Below are 13,808 nucleotides of genomic sequence, written 5' to 3' on the forward strand. Positions count from 1 at the left end.
CTGAAGAACATTCTGCATGTGTAATGTATACTTGTGGACTCATACCACCATAAGTATGACTATACCTATGAAAAATCATCCATATATATATATATATATATATATATATATATATATATATATATATATATATATATATATATATATATATATCACCAACAGCACCATAACCTTTAGAACAACCACTGCCACTATAGTTTGTTTGAAGGATCATTGATATAGAGAATCAACAAATGGGAACTGATAAAACTGCAAAATTCCTGTATGACAAAGTATGAAACAGCAACCAACAGATTGAGAAAATCTTTACCAATCCTATGTCTAATAGAAGCCTAATATTAAATATATACAAGGAACCCAAGAAGATAGACTCCAGATAATCAAATAGTCCTATTTAAAATGGGATACAGAGCTAAATAAAGAATTCTCAACTGAGAAATACCAAATGACTGAGAAGAAACTAAAGCAATGTTCAATATCCTTAGCTCTTGGGGAAATACAAATCAAAACAACACTGAGATTCCACCTCACCCCAGACAGAAGGGCTAAGATCAAAATCTCAGGTGACAGCAGATACTGGTGAGGATGTGGAGAAAGAGGAACACTCCTCCATTGTTGATGGAACTCTGAAAGCTTGTACATCCAATTTGAAAATCAGTTTCACTTTTCCTCAGAAAATTGGACATAGTGCTACCTGAAAAGCCAGCTATACCACTCCTGGGCATATACCCAAAAGATGCTCCAACATATTACAAGGACACATGCTCCATTATATTCCTAGCCATTTTATTTATAATAGCCAGAAGTTGAAAAAAATCCAGATGTCCTTCAGTGAAGGAATGGATACAGAAAATGTGGTATATTTACACAACAGAGTACTACTCAGCTTTTAAAAACAATGACTTCATGAAAATCTTAGGCAAACAAATGGAACTAGGAAATGTCATACTGAATGAGGTAACCCAATAACAAAAGAACACACATAGTCCACACTCACTGATATATGGATATTAGCCCCAAAGCTCACATTACACAAGATACAATCTACAGACCACATGACACTAAAGAAGGAGGAAGATGAAAGTCTGGATGCCTCAGTTGTTCTTAAAGTCCTCAAGGGATGAAATATAGAGACAAAACATGGAGCAGAGACTGCAGAAAAGGCTATTCATAGACTGTCCCACCTTGTGATCTATCCCATATACAGACAGCAAACCCAGACACTATTGCTGAGGCCAAGAAATGATTGCTGAGATTCTCTGTGAGATTTTGACAAATACAGAGGTGGAGGTTCATAGCCAACCATTGGACTGAGTACTGGGTACCCAATGGAGGAGTTAGAGAAATGACTGAAGGAGCTGAAGGAGTTTGAAGCCCATAGGTATAACAACAAAAATCAACCAACAAGAACCTTCAGAACCCGCAGGAAGTAAACCATCAACCAGAGTAAACATGGAGGGAACCATGTCTCTAGCAGTATATGTATCAGAAGGTGGCCTTGTTGGACATCAGTGGGAGGAGAGGTCATGGGAAGGCTCAGGATCCCGATGAGCATCCTTATAGAAGTAGGGTGAGGGAGGATAGGATAGAGACTTTCTGGAAAGGATACCAGAAAAGGGAATAACATTTGTAATTTAAATAAATAAAATATTCAATATTAATGTTTCTTGGCCAAAAAAAGAAAAAGGAAGGAAGAAAGAAAGAAAGGAAAAATTTGTCCACAAATCCAAGCTACATATGATAATAGGTGAAAACTCCTTCACTAAGAGGGAATCTTCACCCTAGGAAAATCAAGAGACTAATCCTCTTGCAACAAACACAAAAGAAGAAAGGCACACAAACATAATTCTACCTCTAACAAAAATAATAACAGGAAACAACAATCACTATTCCTTAATATCCCATAATGTTAATAGACTTAATTCTTCAATAAGAAGATATTGACTATCAGACGGGATATGAAAACAGGATCCAGCATTTTGCTGCATACAGGAAACTCATTTTAGCAACAAAGACAAGCACAACCTAAGAGTAAAAGGTTCAGAAAAAAACTGTCCAAGCAAATGGTCCCAAGAAACAAGCTGAAATAGCCATCCTAATATTGAATAAAATTGATTTTCAACCAAAAGTCATCATAAAAGACAAGGAAGGACACTTTTTGCTCATCAAAAGCCACTATCAAGATGAACTCTCAATCTTAAACATCTATGCTCCAAATACAAGAGCACCTACATTCATAAAAGAAACTTTACTAAAACACAGAGCATATATTCCACTATATACAATAATAGTGGGAAACTTCAACACCATACTTTCATCAATGGACAGATCATAGATGCAGAAACTGAACAGAGACACAGTAAAACTAACAGAAGTTATGAACCAAGTGGATTTAACAGACATCTACAGAATATTTTATCCTAAAACAAAAGAATGTACCTCCTTCTTAGCACCTCATGGCACCTTCTCCAAAATGGACCCTTTAGTTCACCAAAAAACAGGCCTCAATAGATACAAGAAGATCAAAATAATACCATGCATTCTATCAGATCACCATTGACTAAGGCTGGTTTTCAATAACAAAAACAACAGAATATCAGATCACCATTGACTAAGGCTGGTTTTCAATAACAAAAACAACAGAAAGCACACATATACATGGAAGCTAAATGATGCTCTATTCAATAACAGCTTTGTCAAGAAAGAAATAAAAAAAATCAAAAACGTTTTAGAATTTAACAAAAATGAAGGCACAACATACCCAGACTAATGGAATACAGTGAAAGTGCAAAGAGGAAAACTCACAGTGCTTAGAGCCTCCAAAAAGAAACTGGAGAGAGCATACACTAACAACTTGACAGCACACCTGAAAGCTCTAGAACACAAAGAAGCAGATATATGAATGAGGAGTATACTGCAGGAAATAATCAAACACAGAACTGAAATCAATCAAATAAAAACATGAAGAACTAAACAAAGAATCAATAAAACCAAGAGCTGGTCCTTTGAGAAAATTAACATGATTGATAAACCCTTAACAAGTCTAACCAGAGGGCACAGAGAGAATATTCAAATTGACAAAAAGTGAAATCATAGGAGAGACAAAAAAACTGAAGAAATATAGGAACTCTTCAGATCCTACTACAAAAGCCTATACTCAACAAAACAAGAAAATTTACAGGAAATGGACAATTTTCTAGACAGATGCCAGGTACTAAAGTTATATCAAGATCAGATAAACCATCTGAATAGCTGCATAACCCCTAATATATAGAAGTAGTCATCCAAAACCTCCCACAAAAGAACTAAACAAAACAAAACAAAACAAAAGAGAAAACCCAGAAGCTAATGGATTTAGTGCAGAATTCTATCAGACCTTTATAGAAGACCTAATACCAGTACTCTCCCTCTAAACTATTCCACAAAACAGAAACAGAGGGAATATTACCCAACTGATTTTTCAAAGTCACATTTATGCTCATTCCTTAAAGACCCTACAAAGAAAGAGTACTTTAGACCAATTTTCCTCATGAACATAGATGCAATAATACTCAATAAAATTCTTGCAAACCAAATCCAAGAACACATCCAAACTATCATTCACCATGATTAAGTAGGCTTCATCCCAGGGATGCAAGGATAGTTCAATATGTGGAAATCCATCAACGCCATCCACTATATAAACAACTCAAAGAAAACAATTTACATGATTATCTCTCTAGATGCTGGGAAAGCATTTGACAAAATGCAACACCCCTTCACGTTTAAAGTTTTGAAAAGGTCAGGTAGCCAAAGATAGTTATTAGACATAGTAGAAGAAATATACAGCAGATCACTAGCCAACATCAAAGTAAATGGTGAGAAACTTGAAGCAATCCCACTAAAACCAGGGACTAGACAAGACTTTACACTCTCTCCCTACCTAATCAATATAGTACTGGAAGTACTAGCCAGAGCAATAAGACAACAAAAAGAGGTCAAAGGGATACAAATGTAAAGGAAGAAGTCAAAATATCACTATTTTCAGATGATATGATAGATACTTTAGTGACCCCAAAATTTCACCAAGGAAGTTCTTTAACTAATAAATAGCTTTAGCAAAGTGGCCGGATATATATAAACTCAAACAAATCAGTGGCCTTCCTCTACTCAAAGGAACACCCTTGACAGTTGTCACAAAGATCATAGAATACCTTGGAGTGACCTTAACAAAGAAAGTAATGCATCTGTACAACTAGAGCTTCAAGTCTCTAAAAAAGTAATTTGAAAATGACTTCAAAAGATGCAAAGATCTTCCATATTCATGGATTGGAAGAATCAACATAGTAAAAATGACCATTTTGCCTAAGGCTATCAACAATTTCAATGTGAGCCCCATCAATATGCCAACACAATTTTTTATAGAGTTAGATAAAGAAATTTGCCAATTCATTTGGAATAATAAAAAACCCAGGATAGCAAAAATCCATTCTCAAGAATAAAAAAAAAAAAAAAAAAAAAAAAAAAAAAAAAAAAAAAAAAAAAAAAAACCTTCTGGAGGATTCACCATCCCTAACCTTACTGTATTACATATCAACTGTGATAAAAACTGCCTTGTATTGATACAGAAACTGGCATATAGACTAATGGAACAGGATCGACGACCCAGAAATGAACCCAAACAGCTATGGTCACTTGATCTTTTACAAAGGAGCAAAAAACATGGAATGCATAAATGACACCCTCTTCAACAAATGGTGCTGGTTCAACTGGCAGACAAATTCAGAAGAATACAAATCAATATTTTCATATCTTCTTGTATGAAACTCAAGTGCAAGTGGATCAATGACCTCCACCTAAAACCAGGTACCCTGAAACTAACAGAACAGAAAGTGAGGAAGAGTTTAGAACAAGTAGTCATAGGGGAAAATTTCCTGAACAGAACAACAATGGCTCATGTGCTAAGATCAAAAATTGACAAATGGAACCTCATGAAATTAAAACGCTTCTGTAAGGCAAAGGACATTGTCAAAAGGACAAAACAGTAACCAACAGATTGGGAAAAGATCTTTACCAATCCTACATCTGATGAAGGGTTAGTATCTAATATATAGAAAGAACTCAAGAAGTTATACTCTAGAGAATCAAATAATCTTAATAAAAATGGGGTAAAGAGATTTTTCTTAACTGAGGAATATCAAATGGCTAAGAAGCATTGAAAGAAATGTTCAACATCCCTAGTCTTCAGGGAAATGCAAATCAAAACAACCCTAAGATCCCCATCATACCAGTCAGAATGGCTATGATTAAAAACACAGGGAACAGCAGATGCTGTTGAGGATCTGGAGAAAGATGAAAACTCTTCCAGTGTTGGTGGGATTATAGACTGGTGCAACCATCTGGAAATCAGTCTGGGGTTCCTTAGAAATTTAGACCTGAGGACTCAGCTATACCTCTCTTCGCCGTATATCCAAACGTAGCTCCAAAATCTAACAAGGACACATGCTCAACAATGTTTATAGTAATCCTATTTATTATATCCAAAATCTGGAAAGAACCCAGTTGTCCTTCAACAGAGGAATGTATACAGACATTGTGGTACATATACACAATGGAGTACTACTTAGTTATTAAAAACAATGAGTTCCTGAATTTTCTAGGCAAATTCTTGGAACTTAAAGCTATGATCATGAGTGATGTAACCCAATTTCAAAAGAGCATTTATGGTATTTACTCACTTATTTATTGGGCTATTGGGTTACTAGCCAAATAAATAAATAAATAAATAAATAAATAAATAAATAAATAAATAAATAAATAAAGTCAGAATTCCCAAGAAACCATCCACAGAACTTATGAAGCTCAAAGAAGGACGGGTAGAAATTGGATGCCTCAGTCCTTCTTAGAAGAAAGAACAAAAGAGGATAATAAATACAAGGTCAAATAGAGGATCAGAGATTAAAGTAAAGATCTATGGAAACTGCATCACCTGGAGAACCACCCCATATGTAGCCATCAAACCCAAGTGCTATTGCTGATGCTAAGAAGTGTTTACTGGCAGGAACCAGATATGGATGTCTCCCAGAAGCTCTCCCAGAGTAATTTAGGTACAGATGAGGATGCTCTACAGCTAAACATTATACTGAACATGGCAACCCCTAATGAACGAGCTAGAGAAAGGACTGAAAGAGCTGAACGGTTTACAACCTCATGGGAAGAACAACATTATAAACTAGCCAAGGCACTGAGGTGGATAGAGTGATTGGGAGAGGGAGCAACTTCATGGAAACAAGCTGAGGTGGAAGAGGAAGGAGAGTTGGGGGGGGTATAACATTTGTTATATAAATCAGAGAATATGCAATATAATTGAAAAAAAGAAAAAAGAGAGATGTCATGTGTATCTGAGTAATGCTACTTCTAGAGCCACTTTTTCTTAATTAATAAAAATTTAAATATCAAGTGTTAGATAGTGTTATATGATTTGTTTCAGGAAGGACCATAGATCTCCATTATTATATTGGTTATTTTTATTGCTTCTTATAGCTGACTAGAATTAGGAATTAAGTCCATATTATTGAAAAAGCCACAACAACCATCAAGTTCACTTCTTGATGTCCAATGCCTCTGGACTTTACATGCAGTGCTTTCACATATACATATCTACACAAAGACATACATGTATTAAAAAACATAAAGTAAAATTAAAATGCTTTCATATCATAGGATGTGATATATGAAATTTTCTGGTTTTCCTTTTGTCTCAAAGAATGTTTTATATTGAAGTGAAGAACCACTTAGCAAACCACTTTCTATGCTTTGAACAATATTTCTCTGCATGTGTCTAATAAAAGCACTTACATAATTTTCATAAGAATATGTATGTATAGTTTCTATAGTAGGATATAGGCCACTATAAAGGCAAGAATCCTTTATGAAGTCAAATACTTTATTATGTTTCTCTAATTGTAATTATCATATTGTAATTAAGGACAGAGGAATGTGTATGTTTGTACACGTACATATTTACATGTATGTATGTGCACATATTTCCTTTGTGAACACAGAGCACAGCATATTTGTTAAGAAAAAATAAATAATAAGAATACAGGTATAATTAAATAGTTCAAGATCCTGATAATGTGCTCTAGCAAAAGCAACTTTATAGGAAAGGACTAATTTTGCCTCGGAGTCTCTTGATACAGCCCATGACAGTTGGTAAGTCACAGTGGCTGTAACCTGAGGGTCATGTCACATCCATAATCAGAAACAGGGGGTAATGAATACAAACCTGCTAGTACTCAGCTCACTCTCTCCACTTACATAACTTGGACAATTCCCACAATTAAGATGTGCCTTCCCACATCAATTAACATAATCAAAACAAGTCCTCAAATGCTATCCCAGAGTTTTATATCCCAGGTAGTTCTAGATTCTGTCAAGTTGATAATTAACAATAAACCATGACATCTCCAGCTAGTGTCAACTTGACACCTAAACTTGTTACTTTTAAGTTATCATCTTTCAATCCTTGTCCCCAAAGTTTCATGCCCATGTGTTAACCTAAAACTGCATTTTTTCCAATTTTAAATGTTCCTTTAGTTTAAGTATTCCATAACTACTAACTGTGAGTTTTTTTAATATTAATGAAAAAACAAACAACAATAAAAGACAACAACAAAAAAATTACTTACTTGAAATAATTAATAAGTCACAGGATAAATGTTCTTATTTTAAAAGCAAAGACTTGGAGCATAGCAAGACACAATCATACTTAAGTAAAACCAAAATATACCAGGAAAACACCAAGTCCTTTAGTTCAGTGTTTAATTTGCAATGTTCTGAACTCTAATGACTCCAGTGCCCTCATATCCTACCTCTTCTATCTGTTGCACACACATTTTTTTCTCCTAGGACACTTCTTCTACATATCTATAGCACTTGGAGGCAGACATCTAGACTCTACTAATGTACTGGTATTTTGAATATTCTGGGCATTTGATAACAAGTCAAATTTTGCCTTCAAAACATGACACAGTGACTTCTCAGGGCAGGTTCTCTCTAAGGGAATCCAACAGTGACACACATTGCCTGGCCTCTATGACCCCCAACAACCTTGCATCTCTTGTTCTTTTAAAACCAATTCCACAAGAATGATGCTGCAAAACCCTACCACCAGCTAAGATGAACCCTGATTTTTTACTCACATATCTCAGTACCATCAGATTTTGTATGGCAATCATGAGTAAACATATCTTTTCTAAGCAGTTGCCTTGGAGGAGCAGGGTATCTCCTCAGCTTAAGGTTTCTTCCTTGAATTTGGATTTTTACAAGATGAATTCTCTAGAGGGATAGAGTCTTACCCTCAGCGTGTCCCATTCTCCTGCTAAAGTACACAATGCTTTCCTTCCGTGGTATGGACTTGCTTAAAAATTACAACTACTTCCATTTCACCAGCCTGCCTCGACATTACTCATTATTATTATATTCAACTGCACTCAGATTCTTAGGACATTTCAGAAAAACAATCATACAAATGTCCCATTGCTCAGTGTTTGCTATAACCACTGTCCCCTTCTGCATATCCCTCAATATCATTGTCTTCCATGTTCCCAACAGAATGGCCCATTAATCTATCTCTGCTTTCAACATTCAAGGGATCTTCTGACCTAACCTTCCCAACAGTTCAACATTATTCCAAGAACTCTGTTACAAAAGCTAAAGAACCTCTGGGTCACAATGATCACAACCATGACTCTATTTCCTGTTACTAATGTTGTCTTAATTTCTTTCCCTTGGCTAATATAAGATTCCATAACAAAATCAACTGAAGGCTGAAAAGGAATATTTTGATTGATAATCATGTGACAGCATAGTGAGAAAGTGACAGAGGCAAAAGCTAGAGAGAACAATCCACATTATGCCAGTTATTTGTCCTTGGTTTCTAACTGAGTGTTATGCGACTAGCTATTTTAAGCCCCTGCTTCCTTTACTTTCTGATCATGATCCATTTATCTTGAACTTAAGCTAAAATATACCCATTTTTCCCTTAAGTTAGTTGGTCAATGAATTTTATAACAACCATAGAAGTTAAGATAGTACTCTAACATTGCATTTAATGTTAATATACTGATAGGTTAATAAAGTACCAGTCAAGCAGCAGAACCTTGTAACCTGTTAGCTTTGTGTAGCTGAACCTTAAAAGACTGATTCTGTTCTGTACAAAGAATATCTGAGTAACAAACTGTGTGCGGGTTAATTTTCATTGCCACCTTGCCTACATTTCAATTCAGCATGGAGACACATGATGTACCTGAAAGAGTGTTTCATGAGAAGCATATCTGAATAGGAACTACCCACCTAGAGACTGGGACATATGAAAGAGCAAGCTTTGCTCTTAAGCAAAATAAAACAAAACAAAAGATAGAATGAAATCTGAACAGCAACAATCACCTAATTCTGTTTCTTGACTACTGAACTGATACAACCTACTGTCCCAAGATTCTAACAATGTACTTTCCTCACCATGGCAGACTTCAGTCTCAAACAACATGCCTAACTAAACCCTTTCTTGAGTTGCTTTTGCCCAGCAGTTTGTCAGACGCAGAAAATCAAATAATAGAACCCCTTTATTCCAACAATATTGTTGGGAGTTCCTGGACCCAAAAGTATCTATGTGAGAAGGATGTCCCTGAGTTCAATGTTCTATGAAACAGGGTCAATTAATAAAATAATGGTGTATAAAGACCAGTGATCAGCAAATGTTTCCTAATTCTACAGCTCTATAATGCTAAGAAAGAATCAGTCATGCCAAGTAAATGGTAGACGAAGTACAAAAAAAAAAAGGAAAAAAAAAAAAGAAAAAAAAAGAAAAAGAAAAAAATAAACATCTCAGATAAAGTGAACTACAAATAATCATCTCTTAGAATCAATACTTTTGTTACTAAGTGATAGGTAGCAAAGACACTATCCAGGGTTTCTCACTTCTTCCAGGAAGGTCAGATATATGCAAATACGTGTATTTAAGCCTTTCAAATACAACTACCTCTGGACTTCTTTATAACTCTAGTATTTAACTGGAGTAAAACATAACAAATACAAATAAGGATTGCATCAGTATAAATTCAACTTACTCACTGAAGCAGCTTCCAAGCAGCTTACATTCTCCATTATCCCTGTGCATAGTGGCACTATTCATAGTATGAATACAATATTGCTAATTTTATATAGAGGCTTAAGGTAATATTTTACCATACATATTGTCAGGATCATCATGCTAAATAATTTGAGGATTATCACTTTAAATAAAAGTTAGACTTTGATTAAATCATTTTGTGTGGCTCCACAAATATATTTCTTGATGAATATATGATTTATTTTTACATTTTTTACTTTGTTAATTATTTTTCATATTGGATTTATTAGGAGAGAGAAATCATGATGTTATGGGTCCAATATATATATATATATACATACATATATATATATATATATATATATATATATATATATATATATATATATATATATATATCACACCAGAAAGCCAATATCAATGTCTCCCTCCAAACCAGTAACCAGAAATGAAAGTACAGCGAAGTCAGCTATTGAGCCCTGAGACTGACTCAGCACTGAGAAGTACTTGACTGGAGTTATGAAACGCTTGCTTAGTCACAACATTCAAAACATTCCCACTTCCATTTTAAATCCTAATTTTTAATCTTTTATCAGTGTTTCAATTTTTCCTGTTCATTAAGCAACATTTTCCAAGACCATTTCCATGTAATTTATACCTCATTTAACATTATTATCACTTGAAATCGCTCGAGAATATAGTTAGTTCCAAAGATTTTCCACAAAAATAAGGCTTCATTTCACCATTCAATTCAAGGCACAGACCATCTTAAAGGAACAAGCATTGCAACTTGACCTTCCAAATAATTCATTTTGAAATGTGAGTATGCCCATAGAGGACAGAATTTGTCCACGAGGCTGTCTACACTGTAAAGTGAATTCTTGTGAAAATATTTTCTCATCAACAGAATAAGAACAAATTGGTTTCCCCTCTCAGTCTTTTGACAGACAGCTTCATGAGTTTGCATTGCTAAGCTTACCTTGAAATGTTTCCCCAGTCTCTGTTAGTTATTTGTGCTTCATGAATTTCTTTCTTATTGTTCATGTCAGGTTGACCACAATTGTAATTATTTCAATCTTGGTTTAAGATTTTAAGTTGTTAAGTAGAGGTTAACTCTTTTTGTCTAGCAAATTAAGCGAATCTAAATTACACAATTAATAAAGTTGAAGTCCAGATTTTAGCATGATGGTCAGTGAAAAGTTACGAATGAAAGTATTCAAGAAATGTTAAATTGTGTGCAAGACAGTGTATTAGACAGTGTCACTGAGTCACTTCTAGCTGATATTTTGAAAGTTAGAACAAGTAAAAAAATTAGATAGAAAATAGAGGACTAATTGGAGAAGACACATACTAATTCAGAACATAACACAAAGTAGTTTTCAACTATTTCTTTTTTATTATTAATTATTTTGTTAATTTACATTTTAAATTATATCTCTTTTCTGTTACCTCTCCATACATTCCTAATGCCATACCCCTCCCTGCCCTCCTCTTTGCCTCTATGAGGGTGCTCCTCTACCCACTAACCCATGCCTGTCTCACCGCTCTAGCATCCCCCTATGCTGGGGCATCAAGCCTGCACAGGACCAAGGGCCTACCCTCCCATTGATGTCAGATAAGGCCATCCTCTGCTACAAAAGTATATGGAGTCATGGATCTATCCATGTATACTCTTTGGTTGGTGGTTTAGTCTATGGGAGTTCTGGATGGTCTGGTTAGTAGATATTGTTGAGAGCAACCTTGTGTTTATCTGAATCACTTGTCATCTACCTTTGAATATGAAAGGGTAGCTTCAAAACTGTGCACCCATTTTTCTGCACATTTCTTCTCCATATGATCATCTCCCATTGGTACTTTAATCTTTTTATTTGTGAAAGAGAATATCATAGACCAAAATTTATATGTGTGTGTGTGTTAACCTTAGCTTCAATTCTGCCAAATCTGCAATTCTTAATTTTATTTACTCGCAGTTACATATACAATTACCAGTGAAATTAATGTATATGTGAGTATAGGCTTCAGAAATATCACAATCTCTTGTCATACTCAGTAGCATCAGCAACATCAGCAGTGACTATTGCCTTCCTATTCCTCTCCATCTATATTTTTCATGTTCTGTTCTTGAAAATACTGTATGTGTTTTATTAAATTAGTTTTACAAACACCAATGTCTTGATAAATTTTTGCCCCAAGAAATTATATAAGATAAATAAAATTTTACCAAATAATTTATTAAAAATTAAAATTGGGATTGATTATGCTAAAATATTTTCATGTTGTCATAATAAATTATCCCCCTCTGAAGATATAATCTTACTATTACTGGTTTTCTTTTGATATATTACTCACAGGTCTTTAATAGTTTAATGAATTATGTCATCAGCAGGTTGGGTTTTCATACCCTTTAATGAGGGTGCTCATAGTATGATTTTTTAGGGCATGAGAGAAAAAGTAGATTTTAAGTTAAAATATATGTTTTAATGGGCATGACACGGGCTATTATGAAGTTGTTGTTAACTTGTTTATTGAGTCTCATGCTTCAACTTTGTTTTCATGAAGCTGATGTCACAGTGTATTATTCTTGGCAACTCCAGACAAATATGTGTCTGTAGAAGTTACATTTTGCCAAGAGGACTTCCTCTGTGTTTTGCCCCTTCTCTGACTAATTATGGCTACTTTTTGTTATACTAGAACTTTAAACAAACAACGTTCTTCCCTTCCTACTAGAAATACAAACATACAGAGAAAGATTTGTATTGGTCTTGACAGTATCTGTAGTTAATATATTGACCTATAACATCAATACACTGTAGGGGCCACTTGGAAATTCATTAGAAGTTCACCTGGGGTCTTAGGTTTTGGATAAATGTCTTTAGAAGCTAATCTAATGACCATATCATCAAATTTCACATAATGAGTCTATTAATAATACTCTACTGACAAAGTCAAGGAGGAACATTGTAGTATATCCATTCATAATTGCTACAAGTAAGAAGCAGCCAAGATATCACTCAACTGATAAATAGGTAAAAATTATAGCACATATGCAGTGTAGCACTATAACAAGAAGTGAATTGATAAGCTACAACCTTATGAATGAATTAGAAATCACTAGAGCTAAATAAGATAAGCAAATCTAAAAAACAATCATAAAACATATGGCTATGTAGAAAATGAAAAGATAGAGAGATAATAAAGCAAACAAAGCGATTAATGGTAATAGGAGGTTGAAAATGTTAGGGCAATGAAACCATTTTTAACCTTCTTCAATAATAGATATATGATTATAAATATGTCATACACCAGAGTCTGTAAAGCTCAGAAGAAACTCTAATAAAATACCCTCAAATTTGTTAAATTTCATGAGCCACTGGCTGTAATAAATATACCCAACTAAGGCAAACTGCTAATGTAAGAGGATAATTAAGGGTTAAACCTTGAAATATATAGAAAAATTTGTAATTTCTGATATAGATTTTGAAAACAAAATAGAATTCCTTTATTTATTCATTTTTAAAATGGGAAGTAAACTGAATGAATGAGGAAGAGAAGAAATACAACAAATAAAAATGGTGGAAAAAGGATCTCACAAACATTTTCCTGGGAGTTCCAAGGTTCAAAGGAAAATGCACAGTCATGTGTAACTAATATAGCTAATTTTCAAACAACTCTGGTAAAACTAATTAAATTTCACCAT

The sequence above is a fragment of the Micromys minutus genome (genome assembly GCF_963924665.1).
Source record: "Micromys minutus genome assembly, chromosome: 8".
NCBI lineage: Eukaryota > Metazoa > Chordata > Mammalia > Rodentia > Muridae > Micromys > Micromys minutus.